General features: G+C 34.9%; 1 protein-coding gene across 1 annotated transcript in view; it reads left to right on the top strand.

Moving 5' to 3' along the window:
- The window catches only part of IL1RAPL1 (interleukin 1 receptor accessory protein like 1), a 1172201-nt gene that overhangs the window by 578498 nt on the left and 567462 nt on the right, over positions 1-26241 (top strand). The gene's annotated exons all lie outside the window — the stretch shown is intronic.

The raw sequence follows: 26241 nt of genomic DNA, 5'->3' as shown, positions 1-26241 counted from the left end.
GGGTGCCATTTTTGTACTTCTCTCTTCTGTGCTGCTGGCTTATTGCTTGGATCCACAGGGGAGGGTTCAAGGAGGAAAGGTTTACAGCCCCTCCTTTTCTAACCACAATTGTTTTGAAGTCTAGTGCTATTTTCAGAGTTTGAGAGATCTGAAAGTTTGGCCTCAGGCAGGGAAGAGAGTAGAGTGTATGCATATGTGTGTACATATACACATATTATCTTGCTTAGTAGAAGGCATATGCTAAATTAATTTGACAAGCTGTTTACTTTTAACATAACATGAAACACAGAAATGGAACCCTGTCTCAAAGATTTGAAAAGAATTAATATTTTTAGATCAAACAGGAAAAAAGAAATCAACAACCAATGCCATAGTCAGACCTCAGTTGGGTTCATATATACTGTTTTACATGGAACTCAAATTAGCTTTGCAAATTTATCAATATGCCTAGATATTTTAAAAAATATATAATTTTCTAAAACTACCTGTAGCTACTTTAAATTCATCAAAATTCTATACCACAAAATATATTAGATGTTGGGAAAAGAGACTTATGAAACAAAACAAGTGTATTCATTGATTTATTTATTTTTGTCTGGATAGATGATGAAACGGGAAAAAGTCACTAGGATTTCAGTATTTCAAGGACTATTACACAAATGATATTCCACTAACCAGGCCCCAGGGTCATCATGTCACACAAACATTAAGGATACTACAGTACCATACTCTCATAACAGAGGGAGGGAGGGGAGACTAAGAAATACAAAAGTACAAAACAGGGTCAATAGTGGTGAAAGGTAACCACGTTAAAACCCAGAAGCTTTTAGAAAACTAAATTTCTTTTTATAATAAAGAGATGAGGTTTATAATGTCCTTTTGGGGTCTAATTTAGACATCATGGAAAGGAAAACAGTTATTTGGTGGCAGGAATTACATGAACAGTTTAAACACAGGACATTTTGAGCAATTACTGAAACACTGGAGTTCTTGACATTTTCTAACTTAGGCAAAGTAGTTTTATGTTTTAGATGACTTTGTGGAGAGGTAGAGGAACAAGGAGGGGGTTGTCTGAAGAGGCGATACAGTTTTGGATGCTTCATATTTTCTTCAAATAGAAAAAATAAAAAAGATAACACAAACAATTAAAAAGTTGCATGCAACTTATATTACAGACAATATAAAAAGCTCTTATAGATCAATTAAGAAATACCAATAAATCAATACAAGATGGACATATCTGAATAAACAGTTCATAGGTAAGGAAAGACAAATGGCTTTGAAATATATGAAAATATTTGAGCTCCTTAATAATAAATTGAAGCAAGCCAAAAGTTTACCCATTAACAATGTTAAAAAAATACCTAGAGTGTAGAGCCCTGGCTAGTGTGGCTCAGTTGGTTGGGTATTGTCCTGGGCACCAAACATTTGATGGTTGGATTCCTGGTCAGATCACAAAACAGAGTTGTGGGCTCAATCCCTGGTAGGGGACGTGCAGGAGACAGCCAATTCATGTTTCGCTCTCACATCGATGTTTCTCTCTCCCCCTTGCCCTTCCTCTCTCTCTCAAAAAATCAATAAAAAATCTTTAAAAAATGAGTATAGAGAATCAGGTGCTTATACACTGCTGATGGCAGTTTAATTGATAGGGTATATATGCAGAACAATTTAGCAACATCTGTTAAGACCAAAATGGTACATACTCTTTGACGCAGCAATTATGGCATTTATCTCACAGATACACTCATCCATGTCATACATGATGTGTGTGTGCGTGTGTCTGTGTACATTCATGTTTTTGAATTGCATAAGATTGGCAACTACTTAATTATGCATCACTATGGCACTGGTCAAGAAAATTATAGTGTATCCAAAAAATGAACACCATTCAGTTATGAAGAAGAGACAGTTTTATATGTACTAGTATGGAAAGATCTTGAAAATGTATTGGTAAAGGAAAAAATAGAGGCTACAAAAGTGGATATAGTATCCTACTGCATGGGGGAAAGAATAGGCTCACGTACACACACACACACACACACACACACAGAGAGAGAGAGAGAGAGAGAGAGGATGATTGTTGTTAAGGAACTTGCCTCTAGTGAGGGGACTGGTTGGCTGGGGAAATTGGATTGAGACTTCTTTTCAATTTAGACATTGTCATACCTTTTATATTTTATGTCTTATTATATGGCTGCTTACAAAAATAATTAAAAACTAAGGGAATTAGAGGAAAGTATCGTTTCTAAGAATGCATTCTCTCTGGGAATAAAAGTGTGCACTTAGCTAGAGTGCTTTTGCTGCATTAGGAATCTAGTAGTAGTGAACATTAAAAAAAGAGGGAGAAACATTTTCACAGATATTTTAACATCAGACTGAGATTACTTGAAATTTTTTGCCTTATTAATATTCTTGAATAATTATACAGAGGATTTTGTGACCCAGAAATGCAATAACCCGTTATAGCATTTCGTTTACATCCCATTAACAGTGGCAGCACTCTGTTACCATTTTATAGAATTTTTATATCAGAATCTTAGTATTTAACCATTTTTCAGTTACTAAGCAATATATGGACTGATCCATTCTGTATTTAGAATAATACAAATCAAAATGTGTATTTCTTATAGCAGTTATAGATTACAACAGTGAAAAATGGATTTCAGACTATGGAAAGGATGGAGAACAAGTCAGAATCTTATATGAATATTTTAGTTATGATAGTAAGACCCAATGGCCTGATATTACTCATTAATGCTGAGTGATAGTCTTGAAAGCATGTATAGCTTGTACCAAATGTTAAAACAGTGCTTGCGAGGATGCGGAAAAAAGGGAACCCTAGTGCACTGCTGGTGGGAAAGCAGACTGGTGCAGCCACTGTGGAAAGCAGGGTGGAGTTTCCTCAAAAAATTAAAAATGAAACTGCCATTTGACCCGTTGATCCCACTTCTGGGAATATATTTTAAGAATCCCTTATCAATTAAAAAAAAGAATCCTGAAACATTAATCAGAAAGAATATATGCATCCCTATGTTCACTGCAGCATCATTTACAATAGCTAAGATCTGGAAACAGCCCAAGTGCCCATCAGTAGATAAGTGGATAAAAAGCTGTGGGACATTTACACCAAGGAATACTACGCAGCTGTAAAGAAGAAGGATCTCTCTTACCCTTTGGGACAGCAAGGATGGACCTGGGGATGGTTATGCTAAGCAAAATAAGCCAGTCAGAGAAAGTCAAATATCACATAATCTCATTTCTATGTTGAATCTAATGAAAAAAATAAACTGATGAACTAAATAGGACTATAGACATGGAAGCATGCAACACATTGACGAATCTCAATGGGAAGGTGGGAGGAAGGCCAGGAAGGGATTAATCAAAGAACTTATATGCATAACCCATGGACACAGACAATAGTGTGAGGAAAGCCTGGGGAGGGGTCAGATGCAGGATGGAGGGGGTCAATGGGGGAAAATAGTGGGACATCTGTAATACTATCAACAATAAAAATAAATTGAAAAAATAGTGAAGTAAAGAAAAGGCATGAGAAATAAAGATAAAAGGATTCCTATTCCAAAATGTTTTTTTAATTGGTAGTGTAAAATGTATAGGAAATTTTACACATTGTTATATATGCATCTCTTTCCTTGAGGTGTTATGGTGATTATTTTCATAAAATAATTTAGAAACTCATGCTCAAGCGACATAACTTAGACATGTAAGCTCTTGTTGTACATAGGAACTGCTGATTCACTTTTCTCCTCAATGTGCCTCAACCTCTAACTGATTAATGAGACTATGACATTTTTCTCTTTCGTTGGTGTTCCTTTCATTACCACACTTGCCTCTTACATTCACCATGCCACGTAAGGAAACAAGCAGTCATAAAGGGTGTCATAAAGAACACTGCAATTAAGAAATGGAACAACACAAATTTAACAAAGTAATAAACAATATTTGATGTTCAAGCTAATGAACTTATATGAGGGTAGGATGGACATTAATCCACGCTTCTTCTCATCTGTTGGAAAAAATGAAGAAAGCATTCAGCCATTGAACTATGGCTTATAGAAAAAATTTTGGAGGGCCAGTTTACTGGGTGCTGAAAATGCTATTCTTTTGAAGATTCTCATTCCCTTTTACTTTTCATTTATCTATTTTAAATCCTCACCCGAGGATATTTTCTCCATTGCTTTTCAGAGAGAGTTGAGAGAAAGAGAGAGAGGGAGAGAGGGAGGGAGGGATGGAGGGAGATGTGAAAGAGACACATCGATTGGTTGCCTCCCACACACCCCTCTACCAGGGCCAGGACTGAGCCTGCAACCCTTGGCTGGAATCGAACCCAGGACCCTTCAGTCCACAGGCCGACACTCTAACCACTGAGCCAAACTGGCCAGGGCACGCTTGCGCTCTCCCTCCCTCCCTCCCCCCCCTCCCTCCCTCCCCCCCCCTCCCTCCCTCCCTCCCTCCCTCCCCCCTCCCCCTCCCTTTTAGCATTTGAAACCCAAAGTAGAGAATGATTGCTCCTCAAATAGCAAGAGCCCATTTCATCTTCCCTTCAGGTCTCTTCTGAAGCATTGTTCTCCCATTTCTTTTGCTGCATGATATCTAAAATATTAACATTTCTTTTTCTTCGCTGAATCATTAAAAGTAAGATTTCCACAAGGAAAAACACAGGTGTTCAGTTGAGGCCAGGGTCTTTCTTTGATACTCTCAAGTAAACTCCTCTTTGTGGCAGCAACGGTGCCTTGGCTCTTGTCCAGAGGTTTAATTGGCCCTCGTTTGCCTGATCTCCTGCAACAGATAATGTTTTTACAGAATTTCAGGACTGAAATCCCCTATCAGACAAAACAACCCTTGTAAGGAGAATCCCTTCGGTTTACTTGGTATTTGGCTTGGTTTGAGCCACCTCGATTCCTCCTTACTTATGAGAAATGCATTATTCTTCCTAACAGTCATGTTCATTCTAAAACAGGAAACATTTATTTTGGATCATTTCTTTTCTGGAATGATTCAAAGTTCAAGAAAGTAAAATTGGGGAGGAATTTAAATTAAGCTGAAATAGCAAGGAGACAAAATTAAATTGGATTTTATAACCTCTGTTTTGCAACTAGGATGATGTTAATTTGTATCTTGAAAGACAAACCATTAGAGCATTTGCTATTTTTGAATTTTCATTGTTGTCTTCTATAATAATAAATCAATGTATGTAATTCATGTAGCTAGATCCTGTATCTTTTATTTATCCATTTAGTTATTTTTACACTTAACAAATACCGAGTGTCTTCTGTGTCCAAGGCACTGCTAATAGAGTAAAGAAACCAACAAAGAAAGACAAAAGAAATTCCTGACTCTAATGGAGCTTATAGTTTTGATAGTGATAATTATATGAAGAAAAATAATGTATAGAAGATAAGAGTGCGGTGTATATGTGGAGATGGGGCACATATGTTTATCATGTATATATAACTTATCCATATATAGCTACATAAGTGTAGATTATATGTTTCATTTTTAGTTTTCAAATATATTTTCTTGTACCATGGAGAGTCACATTATACTAACAAATCCAAGAGGCATGGATTATGTGTTTTATTAAAGGATGCCAAAGATGACTCCTCTGGTAGGTTGACTTTTGAGAAAATTTAAAGGACATGAAGGGGCAAGCCAGTAGCTATATGGGGAAAAGAGACTCACGGGTAGGGCATAGTAAATGTAAAGGCCTAAGGTGAAAGCAAGTTTTGTGTTTAAGGAAAAGCAGTGAGTGATGTCAGTTGGGTGGAAAGGTCAGAAGATGAGGTGAGGGAGATAAGGTGGGAGTGGAACAAGTGAGATAGGTCTTTGTTGTCTGGAATGGTTTGGGAATGGATTCTTTTAAACAACATGTGTACATTATGGTGGTTACAATAGAGAATCGAGGCTATGGATAAAAGAGAAGCAAAAATAATGTGTATAAGAATGCCAATATGGTTTCTGTAGCTGAGTACCTGATTTCTCTCTGAGTTTCCTAGTAGCCAGGGCATAAAGGGAAATAAAAATCAAATAGGCCTGGTTAAATAAACTGATAAATAATCAATCAAGCATACCAATTACTTAGGAGAATTTTAAAAATATTTAAAAATCATTGCTTTTGTCTTCTTTGTCTGCCAAAATTGACCTTTATCTCTTTCAAGTGAATTTTATTGTGTTCTTTCTTCAGTTTTCATTACACAAATTTCCACACGTGAGGCATTGTGTAATGCCATCCATTTTTAACAAAGGTTGTAGGTTATAAAATCTTATGTCATTTTTAGGTTATCTATTATCATACTGAAAAGTCTGATTTGTCTTGCATCAAGGATATGTTTTTGTGTCAATCTCAAGATTCAGTTGGACAAATCAGTCTTTATTTTAAATTGAAATCACATATTAAATACTTCATGTACCAGGAGGAAACTTACTCCAGTTAGTATATTGATTATCTTTTTATATTGACTGTCTTTTTTAAAGTTCAAACTATTACAGTGAGGTTAATGAAGTTTCCTATTGATCTGGTAAATACTTTCTTATGCACTGTAAGTTTTTATTTTAAAATAGACTGTGATAACCAGAAATAAACTATATTTTTTCATCCAAAATAATAATTTAAAAAAATTAAAAAATGTCCATCATATGAGAGAGCTCACCTCTCTGGGAAACCACAGAACGTGAACATATCTAAGGCAGTTATCTGTTACCTAAAGCTTATAAAAGTGGATAAGCCCAATTAGAAATATAAGAAAGTGCAAATTGTCTGAAAAGATGGATAAGAGGAAAATATCTCCTAATGATCAAAACCATTCCTGTTAGTTAATAAGATAGTGAGATTTCAAAAATTTTCTGGATGTCATATTCTATAATGGATAGTGATTTAAGCAAGCAGATTAAAAATGGTCCATGGTAATGCAATAGTAAAAGACAAATACTGAGTAGAAGTTCAGATTTGGATAGTAAAAGTGAGAAGATGAGGCAAAAGAATGTCCACGCATGTCAATGGGAGCTATGTAGTCTATGGATACTTGTCAGGAAGCCCAAAATTATTAATATATATATATGTGTATATATATATACACATACACACACACACACATTATATACATATAGTTTACAGTGTGGCAGGATCTAATACAATGCATATCTGACACAATGATCTGACACAATGCATATCTTTTTAAAAATGTTTTTATTGCTTTTTAGAGAGGAAGGGAGAGAGATAGATAGAAACATCAATGAGAGAGAAACATCATCAATCGGCCGCCTCCTGCACGCCCCCTACTGGAGACTGAGCCGCAACCCAGGCATGTGCCCTGACTGGGAATGGAACTGTGACCTCTTGGTTGCTGGGTCAGTGCTCAACCACTGAGCCACACTGGCAGGGTAACACAATGCATATCTTAAAGGCTAAGTATAAACTTGTTTTTCTAAATTTTATTTTTCAATTACAGTTTGCATTCAATATTATTTTATTTTAGCTTCACTTATTTTCTTATGCCAGTTGTCATTATTTCCATTTTACTCACAAGGAAACTAAGAGCACTGAAAGGATTGGCTGCATCCTAATACTCAAAGGCATTTGACTTTAAGGTGTTAGTGAATAAAGTGTTCGGTAAAGTTGTAGATTTGGGGTACATTATTTCATATCAGTTATAACAGATGAGTTCAGTCATGGCTCAGCAATTGAGCATCGACATAAGATCCAGGAGATCACAGTTCGATTCCTGGTCAGGGCACATGCCCGGGTTGCGGGCTCCATCCCCAGCAGGGGGCGTGCAGGAGGCAGCCGATCAGTGACTCTCATCATTGATGCTTCTCTCTCTCTCTCCCTCTCCCTTCCTCTCTCTGAAATCCATCAAGATATATTTTAAAAAAACAAAAGATAGCTGATAAAAATCTCATTGAAAATGGGAAAATATAATTGAGCTTAAGCTGGTTAAAAAAAGCAGAAGTGGGGAGATAGATCCATGTGTATTTATCTAGAGTTTACCATGAAAGTACAGTCATTGGAGGAAAGAAAATTCAACAACTGCAGAACTAAAAATTTAAATGAATCTGACCAAAGAATAGCTTCTTATATTGGATATATTTCCTGGGAAAAGACACAGAGTCTTCTCTTAGAAGGCAAGGAATAAATAGAACAAATGCCACCATCTTTTAGAATTTAACCCTTTCAAGATACAGTTTATGTTTGTGATTTATATTTACAGATGTGATATTCTACTAAGAGACATCTTGTATGAAATAATTATATACATTGCAAAATGGACTCTACATGTAAAAATGTTTCTGAGCACGTATATGTGTGTAAAATAGAGTGGGAAAGGGAAGGAGAGAAAGAGCAAATGCTACTGAGTGCAAGTTGTAAATGTTTTAAAACTGTGGGTGGTTTAAGATTATATTCATGGATAAAACAAATGTTCCAGTTCAAGGTGTATGCATTTATATGGTGGACTGCCAGAATGATGAGACTGTGAAATAAGTCAAAACACTTGAATGGAAGCAGAAGAATCATATATAAGACAGAAGAAATATTCCAAAGTCACCTTGAAATAAATATAAAATTGATGTTGGCAGCTTAACAGTGACAAGAAGTCAAGATATTATGCTGCTGTGAAACCACAAAAGATGTAATTGATATTTTAATCTAAAATATCATGTCTGAGGAAAAAGTTTGAAACTAGGAATTATTCTTAAATATAAAAGTGTATCTGTTGCTATGTGTCTAACTTGACTGCTTTTCTTTTTTTAAAAATTTATCTTTATTGTTGAATGTATTACAGATGCCCCCTTTTTCTCCATTGACCCCCCCCCACCACCACACACACACACACTCAGCCCCTGCCCCAGGCATCCACCACACTATTGTCTGTGTCCCTGGGTTATACTTATAAATATATAAGTTCTTTGATTAATCTCTCCCCCCACTCCCCTCTCCTCTCCTTCCCTCTGAAATCCCTCTGTCTGTTCCATGCTTCTGTGTCTCTGGATCTATTTTGTTCATCAGTTTATTATGTTCTGTAGATTCCACATATAGGTGAGATCATGCTTTTTATTTTTAATCCCCATATGGAGAATAATAACAGTATTATAACTTCCTATTTTATCTTATCTTTAATTTAATTTCTGAATCTCAGTTCAGTTTTGTTTTTCTCAGACAAGAACCTACTGCCCTGGGAGATTATGTCATTAGATTTAAAAAACTTTAGAGATGTCTTTATTGTTAGAATACTGCTTTTCTTAAGAAATGAAGTTAACCTTTTGAGTTTTCAATAAGTAAGATATTTGTGTGTGTTTGTGTATGTGTGTGTGTGTGCAAGAACACTCATGTTTGCTCTTCTAAATTATTTAGTTCCAGTTTTCCTAGTTTGGAGCAGAATTCTATATTCCCCTTGTTACCCTTTGAAGTGTCTCATATGACTCCCAGCCTACCAACTCCCACAACAACCCAATAAAATGTCTCGAATATTTTAATTATTTTTATGGCCTCTAATCTCTTCTTTAAAAGCTTCCTACATTTTACTTTACAGAGCAGCATAATCTTCCTTTAAAAATATATTGTTTGATTAACTAATGAATTATTTTTTTTCACAATTTCTGACTGCTTACATTAAAAGTGCCTATGATTAAATAGTAAACAACAATAATGTCAAAGGCCAAAATGATGCAAATAAGTCAACTAAAAGGGATGACAGTTTTGTTTAGACTGCTTTTCTAAATATTATTTTGAACTTCCTAGTAGTAAATATAAAAAAAACAAGGCACAGCATTCTATGTAGCACTCAGCAAGGAAGGTGCCTTCATGGCTGATTTCATTAAATTCCACCCACCCCTTTCCTTCTAAAGCCTCAGTATTTCCATCTGCACAATGAAGATAACGCCAACCTTGCAGCACTTGATAGCCTGGTCACACATACTTCAGCATGCTGAACACTGGGTCATTTATCCAGGGGTAACTTCTCTTGCACTGAGCTCAGTTTCGCAAGGCCTTGTTTTTGTAGATGATGATGGTGGTGGTGGTGGTGGTGGTGATATGATGATGATGATGATATTTAACATTTATTTGCAACTTAAAATATGCCAGATATTTTGCTACGTATTTACCTGGCTTAAGTCGTTTAATCCTGAAAACAACCCTATGCAATGAATACATTTTAAATTCCCATTTTACACTGAACAGACCTTAGAGAGTTTGGGTGAGTTCATGTCCACACATAATACGAATCTGCTCTATGTTTATATATGGTGCACACTGGCCTCATAATGATAAATATGGGAGAATTGCCCTGTTTCCTAATGTCTTCCCACTAGTATAAGTTATTAATTGAGGGTAATAAATTCAGAAGAAGCAGAGTTACATTTTTGCGACATATAAAATAAAATCTGAACAGCTTACAGAAATACTTTGAAAATATAGACAGCAAAACATTTATTTGCTTTTTTATTTTCTTTCTTTTCAGAAGAGCAAGCATAGTGTATTTCTGAAAGTTTTTGCAATTTATCCAGTTATATTGTTAGCACCAATGTATTCAGAAGGAACATTTTTTGGCAAATTCTGTCCTGGTGCACTACATCATTTGAGTGCATGGAAAACTATTAGCCCCCGTAAGAAATATTAGTAAAACTGATTTCAGTTCGACAATCTGTACATTGAGGTTGCTTCAGTTACCTATTTACATCTCTCTGTTCTGTACAAAAGCAGAATCTTAAACGATGCAGATAAATAATAATGACATTTTATCTCCCTTTGTAAAGTTGAATTCCGGAAGGTAGGAAAGATCCTTTCATGCTTACATTACCATGACAAACTGAAAGAAATAAATCCCTAAGGGATGAGTAGAGATGTGGGAGTTGGGGGATTAATGCTTAGATGCTTCTTCCAATTTATTTCTCCTATTATATGTGTTAAAAATATATACCATATGTCATGCAGCATGTTTTAATATCATCAAAATTTCTCAAACAGTTCCTTAGGGGATACGTTTTTGCTGCCAAGTTTTCACTGCTAGAATTCTGACTTACTGTTCCTTTGCAGAGATCTTCATGGTTTATTTTATGATAATGTTATTATAAGTTCTCTGGCTGTAATATTTATAAGAAGAATTAATCCCAGGGGAATTTATTTTGAGAGCAGTATGCTTAATGGTGATGGAGACGGATAGAAATATTTCCAGAAAGCAGTGTATCCTTCATTTGTTTTAATAGAACAGAAATTCCTTTGACAGCATGTGTGAAAGCCTTTATTATACCCAGCATTTAAATTCAGTCCTTGAGCTGGGCTTTTCCCAGATCATGTAAGGGTCAATTTTGGAATAGTTCTTGTGTCCCATGTCACTTTTCAGTGATAGCACTTTATGTAGAAGAGCAAATTTAGAGGAAACTATTCTCTTTTACTAAGATTAAGTACACATAACTTACAGCAAGTGACAGAAAACCTGCATATAATTGCCCTAAGAATTTTCTTTGTACTATTTTTTTGTTTTTTAAAATTAGTGGAAAACAATGAATGCTGTTAGGTAAAGAAGGACTGCTTAAACTACTTTTCAATTGAAAAAGAAAAGACGGTTAAAACTTTACACTAAGAGTTAAGATTATGTTTCCTTCATTTTCCTCTGTGCACTGCTTTAGTTTAAATCCCATAATATCCTTGAAGTTTTAACTCATTTTATACAACATTGTTTACCTAACTCAGGCTGGGGCCCAAGCTGGCCCCCTAACATTTTACTTTTACAAATCAGGCATCACTATAAGCTTTCCTTGACTTAAGTAATCAAATATATATAACAAAGCCAAAGTTATTTCTTTGCAGAAATTAAGTTGTTCCTAAATCTCTATGACATTTCCAATCAAGGGCTGTAATGGTAAGGACATTCCGCCACAGAGAAGCTATTAGCATTTATGGGCTATATTAAGAAGAAATAATAAACATATTTAGGCGCAATTCCAGAGGTGCTCTTTGGATTTCCTTGCTATTATAAGATATAGCAGAAGTGGATGTCAGCTTTGTAAATGGCATATTTTTATTAAACTAAGTCTGCTGGTCATGGCACAAATGCAATCTTTTAAGTTCTTCTATGGGACTTAATAGATGCAGGCAGGGATGCAAACTAAGGAGCTGTTTCATGACATAACACCACAGGCAATATGCTAACGGTAAATATCAAATAATTTGCTCTCCCCTCTGCCACCACCCATCCCATAAAGTTTACACATATTAGACTTCAGCTTCTCTTCCTCACACTCAAATTGGATTTCTTTTGCTATCAGCTCTAGGCTTAGACTTCTATGACCCTAATTTGGCAGCTCTTTAAGGAGTGTATGGCATAAACCTTTTCTATTTCTAACAAACAGTACAGCTCAAATCTACCTTGCAACAGTAAATTCTGTTTGTGGTTTCATTTTACAAAAGACAGCATACTTTCTGAACTCATTTTAAAAATGATTTCTTCTGTTTCTATACTGAGTAATCACTACATTTTAATTTGGAGTGAAAGTAAATTGGTTTTAAAAGAGTATACATTATGATTTTCCATAACCTGACTTCATAGTCAGATTTAGGGCAGAAACAGTATAAAATACTTGCTCTACTATAAAACAAATGTTATATTTCTTTAAGCCACTGTTTGGCTAAGTTAAACTAATCTATATCTCAGAAATTAAAAAACATAATATAAGATTAATCATGATTTTAAATGTAATTGATTCTAGGTAAATTTATAATTAGGAAATCAGATTTCAAGATTATGTTACTAGTGGAAATTCTCATATGATTTATATATCAAAATATAGTCAAATGCTTAAGATTGCCTGTGTTACTATGGGAAATAAACAGTAAATTAAGGTTATGGCTTCTTATGAACTATAATATACACATAGTATCATGGATCATTTTGCATGTTGCATTTCTCATTAGAGGAATTCTAATGAGGGGATCCAGTAAAATACTGACTAATAAATGCTCAGGTAAAATACATATTCTGATTAAGTTGTAATTAAAATTGAATGCCACTATATTGCTGAGATTTTTAAAAAATTAACCCTTGCCATACTGATTTGGGGATATTTCATTTGGAGAATTTTTTTTTTTTATTTGATCCATGAAAACAGAAACACAGACAATAGCAAAAACCAAAACAAAGATGTTAAGTTAAAAGGGTATCATCATAGTTCACATTATACAAAACCAGAAGTAAAGGGAAAAGAAGATATTGTATAATGGTCTGTTTTCCATGAGAGTTACATTTGCTTTAAAAATGAAAGGAAGTCACAGACTGGGAGTTAAGAGCCTTCATTTTTATGGAAGTATGGTAGACATAAAATATTGTATTAGTTTCAGGTCTATAACATAGTGATTCAACATTTATATATGTTACAAAATGATCATCACAATAGGATTAGTCACCATACAAAGTTATTGCAATATTATTGACTATATTCCCTGTGTTGTACATTACATCCCCATGACTTGTTCACTTTATAATTGGGAGTTTGTACCTCTTAATCCCCTTCACCTATTTCACCCATACAACCCACAAGTTCCAATTCTGAGTATTTATTCAAAGAAATCAAAAATACTAATTCAAAAAGATATGTGTACCCCCATGTTCATTGCCATTATTTACAATAGCCAAGATATGGAAGCAACCTAAGTGTCTATCAGTTGATGACCAGATAAAGAAGAGCGTGCATTTTGAGTCAGGTAGATCACAATTTATGTTTCTGGTACTCTACTTTCTTACATTGTGACCCATGAAACTCTAGTTTCCTCATTTGGAAAACAGAGAGTATAAGATTATCCTTCCATTTCAGTGATTTCATTGGTGATTAAATGGATGTGAATTATTTGCATAGTGCCTTGCATATGGTAAACACCCAGGAAATATAAGCTAATAGCATTCTTATTATCATTGGTCACAAAAGAACCCCTGTAGAAATCCATGTAGTGGTTACCAAATACTCTGCAGGAAGCCTGCTGCTGGTTTGAGAGGGAGAGGGAGGAATAAGGGGGGGGGGTAGAGAGGGAGAGAGAGAGGTAGGTAAAGAGTGACAGGCAGAGATTTCTAAACTGGTTCTTGGAACTATAAGAACAAAACATAATAGTGATTTTTTAAACATAAAGCTAAATTTCAAGGCCTGTGGTTTTATTCTGATATTGTTTCACATTGAGTTTTGTTGTTAACATTATTTAATTTATCTGATAATGGCAGTAGGTAGAGATTGTATTCTGCCTCATTTTGTTTTGTTTAAAATTAAAAACACTTTCTAGGCCATATAAGGTCTCAAGCTTAAGTTGACCCACCCTTCCATTATTTCATTTTAAGTTTTATGACTATTTGGACTCCAAAAGTCGGGGAACCATAGCTCTGTACTAACCCTAAGTTATTCATCCAGCCTTTTCTTGAATAGTTCCATAAGACATGACTCTTGAGATATAGAATGTGCTACTTTGGTGGACAGCTCTGATTCTTACAGTGACTTTTGTTCTTTTGCACTTCTTTGTCCCAATCCTTTCTAATTGTGATTTAATTTATGAGGGTAACTTTACCATGTGGTCGAGGAAACAGAGAAATGAAGAGCAAGTGGTTAATACTGACATCAAGTTTCAAGTGCTAACTGAGGATAAAGCTTGGGTTGGACAGACTTTAGCGGCATAGGGAAGGGTGAGTGAACAGCATTATAACATGATTGACCAGAGTGTAGGTAAGAGAACTGTCTAGAAGGATGGTCAGGGTTCCATTCCAGTTGTACAACGTTTAGCCATTCATCCTTTTGCTTCATTCCAGGACATAGACATAAATTAATTAGTTGATTTTTTAACCTGTCTGGAGGTTGAAAGTACAATTACCCTTTTGACTTAACATGAATGTCACCAGAAGATTAAAGCCTGGAGAAAGAACAAAAAATGTACTTAAATGGAATAGTGCTCATTCAACAGTGAATGTCCGGCAAGAGGGTATGAGTGAGCATGAGTGTGTTTGCGCATGTGTACACGCACATAAACACAATCGCAGGATTAAGGGATGTTAACAAAGATAAAAAATATCACATACTATTTTATCATTTGAGACTTATTCACTTATTCTTATTTATCTATTGTATTATGCCTACTGTTCTTAGGCCATGTATACAACTAATTTTTATAGTTGGAATAAAAATGTATAAATAGATAAATATGTAATAAATAAATGTAGTAGATAAATAAATATTTATTTCATTGAAGCACCCTAAGCTTTTCATTTCAACTTGAAATGGACCTTCCTGAGTGTGGTTTAGTATAGTTTTAATGGCTATAAGTGCATGTCCCTCCATGATTTCCCATTGCAGCAATGTCAGACTGCTTTGACTTTCTAACTACAACTGTCTATGTGTAGGTAACATCTTCAGTGTTTGAATTTTTATTAGGTATAAATTGTAGGTCAAAAGATAACCCTTCAAGCTCTTTACACATGCCTTTTTCTAACTTTTCCAAAGAATTGCAACCCATTCCATGTCCTAGGCTAAATTCTTGATCTTCCTTGGAGACACGTTCTTCCTTCAGAAGAACCTACCCAGTTCAGTAAACCGCACCAATATCCATCCTGTTGCTCAATTCAAAAATCTGACTTGCAGCATTCTCAGTTTTCCACACCCCTACTTCCTGCCCTTCTAATTCATCATTAGGTTTTGTCTCTTATCCTTCATTGTGGTGACTTCCATTGCACTTAGAATAAAATACACATTTCTTAATATGATCTCCATACTGCCCACCTCTCTAACTGGGACTCTCTAACCCCCTATCCATACAGAGCAAGTAAACTCTCTTATACAAGTGTTTGGGATACTCTTCTTTCCGTATTTTTCTTGTTTGGGTTTAGTCTTCAGAGATCAATTTTAACGTTCCACTTAGAGAGGCCTTCCTCAAGTCTTTAGTCTAAAGTAGCTAGGATTTTCTAAGAATTAAATGAAATTATTTATATATAGTAATTAGCAGAGTGCTTGGCACAATATAAGTTCTCAGTACGTACTAGTTACTATTATTTTTTTTCTAATGGGCATTCCTCAAATATTAGTTGAGTGAGTGAAGGAATTAATTTATTCTATGATATAAATAACTAGCTAATTACTCCTTAGTTTATGAATGTGTCATTTTCACCATAATGCCTATTGCATTGACTGTCATTTTCTGTTATTAATAAGCAAAATAATCCTCATCATTATTGTCGTCATTGCCATCATCATCATCAATCATCATGGTTTTAACTTCCTTATTAGTGATTATAACAGGTGGGACCTTTTCCCATCTGCATGAAGTTTTGGAAAATAATCCATGTTTCTTTTCCCTTCATTAATATTTTAATTGTGAGGCTATCTGTTTCAAGATCTGTTCAATGCAATGTTCAACAAATTCTATTGTTAGAGTGCTTTTAAATATAACCTGGATTAACTTTTACCCCAAATAACTAAATCACATAGAGTTTAATTTTATGTAAAAGTGAATCAAATGCCAGTTAACAAAAAATTGAATGGTTATGAATATAATCCTTTGCTGATAATTGGTTTGGCATCAATTCAGAGATTTTTTTTTCTACCAGATGCTCCAGGAATATATGGTAAGATTAGAGGTCATTGACCCTTCCTCTGTTATCAGTGGTCTCGAAATATTCTGTTCATATCATGTGACCATTAGTAACCAATAATACTTTATTACAGTTGCTTATGTGTTTGTCTTTCCCATCAAAGAGCAAACACCTTGGGGCCAGAATCATATTGTATTCTTTTATGAACCTGAAATGAAGGATTGAATGTTGTACATTTGTTACTAATAATATTATATTTATTTCCCCCCAAATAAAATAATTTTCATGAATATAAGTTGGAAAAACAGCAGTAACAAACTAGTTAATACTCAGTTGACATGAAGCAGAAGTATTTGGGTCTCAGTTGTCTTTAACATAATTTGGATACGGAAGATGATCTCTCATGGTCATGAGGGAAGCCTCGAGATCACAAAGATTGATTATTCCTAAAATATTTTGCTGCTCTGACTCTGACCATCCTTCAGTATATCCAGGCATTCTGTGCAAAATTGAGATAAAATAATTCCTAGCCAAATAATAGTCTTAGGTTACAGAGATAAGTTAAGTTTGGGGTTTTACCTGAAGTAAGAAGGCCATAAGTCTCTGATCACATCCAACCATCACTACTGAGCTAGGGATAGAAGAGATACTGCAGGAGGAGGGAGTAAGCTAGCCCAGGAAATAAGTAATTGGTCTCTGTTAAAACTACCCTAGCATTGGCTCATCAGTATTAATGTCTTTTTATTTATAATTTTATTTATTACTCTCTCTCTCCCCTCAATGTTAAAATAGACAGTATGTTCTCTTTTTAAAGTGTTCTGATGTATTCTAGCCCCCTAATTAGGGAGTAGGAAATATGCTGTTCAGGTTTTTAAAAATCTTTTAAATTAATTAATTACGTATGGGTTAAGTTTACTTTAGACAAACATATACATATACTTTATATACTCTTCCTTTATACACATTCATGAAAATAATAAAAATTTCCTTTTAATTCTTTGCTCATGCTATTTTAGGCCTTGTAGCATATTATTCTGCTTTATGTTGACACTGTCAACACAAATTGGCCTCAAACTGTGGTATATTCAATGTATTATACCTTTTTCTGCCTAAGCTTACTATGATTTTTATAGAGATAAGAATCAGAGTTTTCTTCCTTTATGAACTTTTGGGGAGGCATATTCTCCCCATAATTTCTGGAATATATGTTAGCATTTTTGTGAGTAACACACTTTCCCAGTAGTGAAACACTGGGGAACTCAAGCACTGGGGGAAGTTTGATGAGGCTTTTCTTCTATGGCAGTTGTGAGCCAGCTGTGGTGTAGACTGAAATAGGTTGCAGTTCCATCTCTAAGTGAGCATTCTTAGAAGTGGAAGGGGGGGAGACTATGGAAAGATATAGGGTATATTGTTTTCTTTTGTTTTGGTTCTAGTATATACTTTGTATAGACCCCTAAAAGTATGTGAATATAATATTTATTTTGTATAAATTTATAATTTTAAATATAAATGTAACTACATAACACTGACCTAAGCATTGGCAAAATGAACTCTGTTCTCAACAACTAGATTATCAGTTACTGTATATGTACCTGTTTATAAAATATAAACCAGCCTAATTATTACACTGTAGTTTTCATCAAACTCTGTTTCTTGGTTAGCCTTGCTAGAGCATTATTGATTTTATTGATCCTTTCAAAGAACCAGCTTTTGCTTTCATTGATTTTCTCTATTGTTGAACTCTGTTTATACGTTTTGTTTAAAGTGTATTAAATTTAGTCCTGGCTGCAAAGTTTTCAGCTATCTAGAGAAGTTTAAATAATTATGAATTAATATGTGTTTGTAGATCAAAGCTCTTCAATTATAAAGGAACTACAATGCAGTGGTTTTTCAGAAATGTGACTTATCCATTAATGTTAGATATACAAAGAATATAAATGGTTGGATTGACCCCAAAATGTGTTACGTATATTTTGGGTTGTTGATATTTTTAGTTTATAACTTAATTTGGCACTTTATATTACATTTTATAGTAATCAATTGGCAAAGTAGAACCCTGGAGGAAGAATACAGCTATATTAAGCACTTTCCACAATATAGAAGTGGAATAGAGTATACAATTATAATTATATATGAAAGAAAGTAATTTGTATATATATTATAATGAGATCAAATATCTAGACTGCATTCATTATAGACACAAAGAGAATCTGTATTATAGAATCAAGTTTTGAATTTGCATATTTTAATTCCTTTTGTAGAATATACAAGCAAATTTTTATGGAGATCAAACTGATATTGTTGCTAGTAGTTACCTTTTAAATATACTATTTATCCCCATTTTTGCTTGTTTAAATATATTTTTTAAGAGAGTCCATTCAAAATTACCATAGAATGAGTGCATGTGTTTAAATAAATATGAAATGAACATAAACAATTAATATATGTGACTTTTTGGATTGAAGAGAATGTCTAATGTTTTTAGAACTAAACAGCCCATTAAAGAATTATCTTCTTGTTTACACTTCACATAAGTAATTGCCTTAATTAGAAGTCATTAGTGGACATGAACTACCAAAACCATTTGAAGTTCTGAAGCCATGAACTTCTCATGAGGGAGCCAAGGATTTGCAGTCCTTGTTTCTGGTACACCCTCAGATTGGCCCCAGTTGGACCCTCTGATCCCAGACTCAGTGGACTGGTCAATGCTGATGTCCTTACACTACATGCTACTGATTGGAGTAAGTGTGCAGAGGTGCAAGGGAGCTGGGAGTAGCACCCTCAGGTAGCTCTAGGGAACCATTGCTTCCTTCAGTCAGAACAAATCAGAGCCTGTTTGAATGTACCAGGAACTCAAACCCCCGGCACATGAAACAGCCCCCATTGCTCCGTCTTTCTGAGTTGCCCTCAAGAAAAGAACAGGAGTGGATGGAATGGAAAAGTTCTCAAGCTAATGCTAAGGAAATATAGGAATGGGGCACCATTGATCTTGGCACAAAGATTTCACCCTTAGAGACTTGAATGTGAAAAAGATAGGTAATTGATATACACAAATTTTCTCATTTGTCCTCTTTCACTGCAAATGCTTGGGTCGTCTAAGACTAGAAGTCATGAGGAGGAAATCCAATAGCAAATGCGTTCGTGATGGTTTTGCCACATGATTCTGTTTTCAACATGAATTATTTAAGTAAAGCCATTGCATTTCATATGGAGTATTACATTCCTGCTCTTTCTTCCTCCCTTCCCCACCCCAGCAAATAATAATATGTAATATATTTTGAGGTGAAATTCAAAATAACAAATAATATACCTTTAAATTTGCTAATGTACATGGATTGCACAGTTTAAGATAAAGACTGATCTTTAACATTAATTCATGAATACTTTGCCATTATTGTAGGGTGATAATTGTTTTAATTCACCTTTCTTGAATTAGAATGTATTTAGTTTTGAACATTTGACTTTTGGTTAGACTTTATGTTTATCTGCTATATGTAAATGCTCAGGAAAAGAGAAAGTATGGAATCTTTCTGTATTTTTTCTTGTGTGAATGTATAAGTTTAATGATTTAAAATTATTTCTCAGTGTTTACTAATGAAATATGATAGATATCAAAATGTTTTCATTAGCAATAAAGGTTAATTGTATTAGAAGAGATTCCCAATTATGACCTGACAGGCTCAGGTAAGACACACAGAGACAGAAATTAATAAGCAAGCCCTGTTCCCATCAGCAACTGCCACTAGTAAGGGACTCAGTGCACTTAAGGCTTACCAAGATTAACAAGTACATGGTGGCTTTGAAAACCACCAAAAAGGAGCACAGATGGATACATAGATTTGGAGTCATCACTATATACTTGGAAATTAAAAGAAAGTATGCAAAAGTACATACACTGGAGAGAATCTCATCAGGACCACCATCACCATTGTTTGTTTGCAGATTTATAAGCAAGTATGGAAAAAATAGAATGGCCACTGAATGAGGCAGAATGAAATTGTGCAGCAATACAGTCCATATAGCTAAGATAATGTGAAATGGATATGCTGATGCACCACATACAGAAATATAAACTGGTACAAACTCTTTAGAAGCAATTTGGCAAAGCATGATACCTTTTGACCCAGTAGTCCTCCTTTAGATAGTCAAGCTAAAGGGAAAATCAGAAGTTCAAACAAAATATATATAAAATGACTTGATCACAGTACTATATATTAAAAGGAGAGTTAAAACAAATTTAATATACATAATATTATCCTTTTATAGAGTGAGTATGTATGCATCCACTAACAATCTTTACAAATAATACAGGGGTGGGCAAAAGTAAGCTTACAGTTGTGAGTATATGAAACACAGAGTTATTAATTATTGTATTATTTTTTTTATTAACCTACTTTTGCCCACCCCTGAATTTAAAGAACAATGCATATTATATAATATTAACGGATAATGTAGAAAACAGAATCCTGCTTCTTTTAGTACAATTTCAGTTATGAAAATACTTAATGACACTTTTTAGGTGCAAAGTTCAGAACCCATCCCAATTATTTTAACAAGTGTCTTTATTATGAGGATTTGGGTTTAAAACTTGAAGTAAAAAATCAAGTTCTAGAGACTTCCTTGTGCTCTTTAGTTCTTTCCTTACTGGGTCTCTTGTCTCTACTTTTTCCAAGCTTCTCTTTGTACATCACCTCCACCCTTTTTTCTCTAGCACTAGCTTTCTCTCTATTCACAGTTGCTTTTCCATTATAACTTTGGATTGCACATGATCATTACAGCTTCTCTGGCCTATATCTATGTTAGGCCCCTTGTTTCAACTCAGAGAGGAAAAGTATGATTAGGTCAACTCATCTTTTCTTGTTAAACCTAGGCATGGGTTATTTGTCGGCCAGGGAATTAACTGCCCTTGGTCTGGGAGCCAAATTGCACCAGTAGGTCATGGCTGGTCTGGTCATGAGGGCACGTAAATAAACAAATGGTTCTTTCTCTCCAACTACTTTCTCCATGACTGCCTATCCTGTGATCAAAAACTCTATACTCTATTCAAGCCAAACTTCTTTTCCAAGTATACCCCATCATTTCACCACACACATTGTTAGCCTCCCTTTTCTTCTTAGAATTGCTGCCACTGAATTCATGATTAATCTCAAAGCCTCATCTCTTGTATGCCCTCATGAAAGCCTTTTTTGATGCTCTTAGGAAAAGTTAACCCTCTAATAGTACTCTGTTCATGATTGTATTAAAGCCCCTATGGCATTGCAGTTCCATTATGAGAGTGATGTACATGAAATACTGCCTATCAGGAGCATACTTTTGGCAACATTCTGTTGAACATTTAAAAAAGACATGAGACAATAAGTTTATTAACATTATAACACTAAACTTTGGGAAAAACAACACCCATACATGTGCACAAAAAAATTGCACAAACATACAAGTCAAACAAACTTGATGTTCTAACATCCTCACACATGAAAACTATGAAAGTATCATTTTTAAGCTATGTTGTTTTCCTCCTACATGAGCCCTTGTTCTAATGGTAGAAGAAGTGTTTTTAAAGCAATGGTGTTATCTTTTAAACACTGGAATAAAAAAGTTTTCATTTTTTACATGACAATATTTTCAGTGAATATTTAAGCAAATGAACCAGCACTCCATATTGTTTCCTTTGTTTCCTCGGGCTGACTGGTTTCACCAAATGCCATATGTAAATTGGTCAGCTAGAACAAGAATTTAGATTTCCACAATCTTATTGGGAACTTTGAAACTTCTGTTATCTCACAGGACCCAGAAATTGAATTTAGGCTTTGTTACTAAGCCAGATTGTAGCAATGGACCCAGGAGTCAGTAGCTCAATTTTCTACTTCTTTGCATCACATTTTCTTTTGAAAATGATGCATGCAATATTGAAGAATGGCAGGGAGGAGCCTTTGTGGAGTGTTAAATATTTGGTTCACTGGGTCCTATCAGCAGGTAAGGCCTGCAGGGAGCTTGTTTATCCAGCAGAACAATCTCGTTATGAGGACAGTGATGTAGTGTAGTTTACTTCATACCCCGAAGCCATTCTAGGAAACAACTGAGTGAGTGATATTCATCCAGGCCCTGTATTGTGCTATTATAACTTGCAATAACTGGCAGCATATTAGAGTAGAGATCAGGGACTACAGCTCCTCCATTGAATGAAGTTCTGAAATTTCAAAGCTCTTGGATTATTCAGTATTTCCTAACTTATGGACTAAAAGAATATATGGTTGACTATTTCATAGCAGAGTAATGGAAACACAGAAAGATAATGCATAGGCTTTATACATTTCACAGTAAATACTTATTTCTCATAATTGCATGGCACCCAAGTGGATCTCTGTATAGGACCGTGTGGCCCTTGCTGTTAAATACAAAGACAAGAATTTACCTTTGAAAACTAGAGAGTAATAAAGGAAGAAATATTTTAATAGCACCTTAATGAATGAACACTTAAAGGAACCCACAACACTGCCTTGTTTCACTTTGAAAATACCCATGAATACCAGATTGAAAAAATAAAGTAGCGTTTGAGACAAATATCCCATCTTGCTCATAACAACTCAGTGGGAACAAGGTAAGCAGTAAGTTTAGAGTAAAGGAAGGGAACCTGCTTAATGTCATATGCAATAATTTTATCGAATGCTTTATTCTGGCCCCAGCAGTGCCTAGGGTATAGCAGGTAGCCCTTAAATATTTGTTGAAATAAAGAAAGAAAAAAAAGCATAACAGGAGAACCTTAAAAAAAAAAATAAAAAAAGAATGAATCAATGAATGCCTCCCTCCAGAGGTGGCTTACACTAAATACTGTAAAATCATTCTTTCCCTCCCTAATTTCAAATATTTTCTGTTTGATACGTATGAAAATAAATGGTCATGGTGTGACTACTAAGGGTCTTGGGTCTTAACCTTTGAGGGGTATATAATGGAACTCAGCTGCAGCTTTTTGATACAGCAGCCAAAGAAAGGGTATTGAGCTGAATGAACCATGAAAAATTATATGTTCCTAGTTAAAAAGGAAACTGCAACTCCCTGAGAATTTAAAGTTTTATGCAAATAACAATAACTAAGCAATAAATGTTATCATTAAGTAGCATCTGTTAAGCCAGAATATTTCTCTAGTTTTGAGTTTAATCAGTATTAATAAACAGACTATGAAGATAATATCACTTGAGCCAGTACTTGAGGATCTTTTAATTGCTAAGTAATACTGAAGCAACTTAAATTTGCTTCGAATGTAGTAGATGGATATATTAACAACTGTCCAGTATAGTTTTTCACAGAAGTGCATCCTCTCAAATTTATCAGCCCTCAAAAATGTACATGAATTTGCCCCACACCTAGAGGCTGCACTCTCAAAGGCAGGGAAAAACAAAATAAAAAACAACAAAGTCTGAATCAATGAAATTTTCTATTGTCTAAACATAGATTTTTCACTTGCCATGATTACTTAAGGAGTACCTGAAAGCATGTCAACAAAATCTCTGAAGAGTAGAGCTTAAAGTTCAAGGAAACCTTCTATACTTGATTTTTTTTTCCCCCCTGTTCTTGGCTTTTAAACATGAAAAGAGACAAAAAAATTCCTTATGATTTTTTTTCTGAATTTATTACCATTTTTTTCTTGCTTAAGTTTCAGAATGTTTATGAAAATACTACATAAATGAAGGCATTCTGCACAATTAAAATGAACTGTTATTTTAACACCCATGACAAAATTAAAAACCACCATAATAGATATATAATTGCACATATAAGTTCAGATGAATGCCAAGATAGTTGTGTGTAAAGTTAATATGTGTACAGTGTACTGTGTGTTTTCATGAGACTTCTACAGTGATAAAAATAGACAGCATCACTAAAAAAATGGTTCTAACCTCTTTTTAAATTCTCACTCAGAAATTCACTTGAAAGAGCAATACACAAACTATGTGTTTAATTTCCCCCTACAATCTCTGCAAGAAGTTAATCAAATAGACAATCTGTGTGATATTATTCATAAGAAAACAAATGCATATTAAAATGCACAAAAGCCTCCATTTCCCATTTCCCTTAAGTTTTGTTGTTGTTGTTGTTTAAAATATTACAGATGTCCCTTTTTCTCCCCAGTGACCCATTTCACCTCTTCCACCCCCTCCCCAGTCCCTCTCCCCACCATTGTCCATGTCCTTGGGTTGTGGAGATATCCCTTAAGTTTTTCTCTAACTTTAGGGGACTTGAATGCCCAGCATAGCTCATAATATGAAAAAGATACACAGAAGGTGCTTTTTTGCACAGACCAGACAACACAAGCAACAACGGTCTGCCATATAAACACCTGCAGTAAAGGCAGAAAAGGTGTTATAAGATGATGAGTCTTCTACCCCAACCATACTTTTCATCTGCCACCTGGAACTTCTGCCCCTTATTTCCATGAATGATTTCACGGTTCTCTTGGGAGTCCTGGTCTGAAACCTCAAAGTCATCCTCGATGACTCTTCCTTCCTCATCTCCCCCATCTGATCATTCCTCCATCCTGTAGGTTCTCCCTCTACAACTTCCCAGCATTTCCTTTTCATATCCTTTGCTACTTTTGCCTGCACCTCTATTTTAAGAATTTTCTAAGTGGTCTCCGTGCTCCCAGCTGTCTCCTGTTCCATTCCTGACATCCCCACTAGAGTGATCTTCCTCAAATGTAGATCAGCTAATACCACTTCCTTCACAGACATTTCCCACCATCTACACTGACAAGAGTAGTTCTTCTCAAAAGTGTCATCTTAGAATCATCACCTGGGAACTTTTTAGAAATGCAGATTCTTAGGTCTCGATCAACACTTTTTGAACCTGAAACTCTGACTGTGGAACCAAACAATCTGTCTTTTAACAACTCCTCCAGATGACTCTGATGTATATTAAAATTTTAAACTACTGGGCTGTGGGGTTAAATTCAAATTTCTTGGTATGGTGTTTTGCAAACCCGCCTTTCTGATCTTATTTTCATCTGGTTACACTCTTCTCCTCCCCACCTCATCATTCCACCATTTCAGAACTTTACCTTTTACTATTCTATCTAACTGGAATATCCCACTGACTTGGAATTTTCTCTTCCTAATTATCAAGTTTTGATTTGAGGCACAATTCAATTCAATCTCTTTATTAAATTCTTGTTGATCTCCCCAGTCATATTTCTGTTCCATTAGTTTATTTGAAAAATAGAAAACAGTAATGGGTTAAAATAGAACAAAACTGTTACTCGGTGTTTCCTCACCAATGCTGTTTTTACTCATGAAATTTCTCCATTCTGCCATGTGTTATACATAGTTATTGTTTTTCTACTAAAAGATAATCTCCTCAAGGTTAACACTACTTTCAGTAATCTTTATTGTAGAACAGTGAGTTGCATATAGTAGGTGGTCAATGGTATATGTGAAATTGCACTAAAACAAGGTTTGAACTCTGATCTGATACATGATTGTTTTAAGTGTTCATTGCTGTAAACAATCTCCCATTTGGAATTGTTCTTAAATTTAAAAACCTTTTATAACTTGCAATCTTTAAAAATAGAATTCTGTTCTGCTCTATGCTCTAACACAAAATGAAAGTATGTGCCATAAGCCCTGTAACTCTCTCTTTAAAGGATCAATTCTCTGGATGGGTGTCCTGTCATTCAACA

The sequence above is a fragment of the Miniopterus schreibersii genome (assembly GCF_964146895.1).
Source record: "Miniopterus schreibersii genome assembly, chromosome: X".
Taxonomy (NCBI): Eukaryota; Metazoa; Chordata; class Mammalia; order Chiroptera; family Miniopteridae; genus Miniopterus; species Miniopterus schreibersii.
Note: the sequence above shows the minus strand (reverse complement) of the source record. Positions and strands in the feature narration are given on the sequence as shown.